This window comes from Buceros rhinoceros, unplaced genomic scaffold (genome assembly GCF_000710305.1).
Source record: "Buceros rhinoceros silvestris isolate BGI_N320 unplaced genomic scaffold, ASM71030v1 scaffold16114, whole genome shotgun sequence".
NCBI classification, from domain to species: Eukaryota; Metazoa; Chordata; class Aves; order Bucerotiformes; family Bucerotidae; genus Buceros; species Buceros rhinoceros.
The window spans coordinates 1,879-2,319 of NW_010406640.1; the positions used below are offsets into that span (position 1 = coordinate 1,879).

At 65.8% G+C, this 441-nt stretch overlaps 1 protein-coding gene across 1 annotated transcript in view; it reads right to left on the reverse strand.

Annotated features, from left to right (window-relative positions):
• Positions 1 to 441, reverse strand: part of SH3RF2 (SH3 domain containing ring finger 2) — a gene marked incomplete at both ends in the record, with an annotated part of 34,149 nt that overhangs the window by 1,575 nt on the left and 32,133 nt on the right. The gene's annotated exons all lie outside the window — the stretch shown is intronic.

The window sequence follows — 441 nt, forward strand, 5'->3', positions numbered from 1 at the left end:
TGCCCGCTGAGGACACAGTCCTCAGCTGCTCCCCCTGTGCCGTGCCGGCGTGGGTGAGCAGCCAGCATTGCCCCCGCGTATTTCCCCCCTCCCCTGCCAGCCCCGGGTTGATTCGCAGAGGTCGGGACAAGCTTAGCTAGGCTCAGTCTTGAAAATCATGTTTTCCTTCGTGTGCTGCCCTGGCCCAGTGGCGGGATAACGCTGCCTGTCCTCTGCACTGCAGCCAGTGGGGACGAGAGCCCTTAGACAGACCCTTCCCAAGAGCCGGGTTCACCAGGAGCTGCAGCTGGGCGGCAGCGTGGCCACAGCCTGTCTGCAAACACGGCGTGCCAGCCGAGGCCACCTGCCCCCCCAGGTCACCCATGGGTGAGAGGAGGTGGGTGAGTGCCTCGAAAGCAGCCAGCCCCTGCTCGTGTCGTGCCCAGCCCGACACAGGAGCCC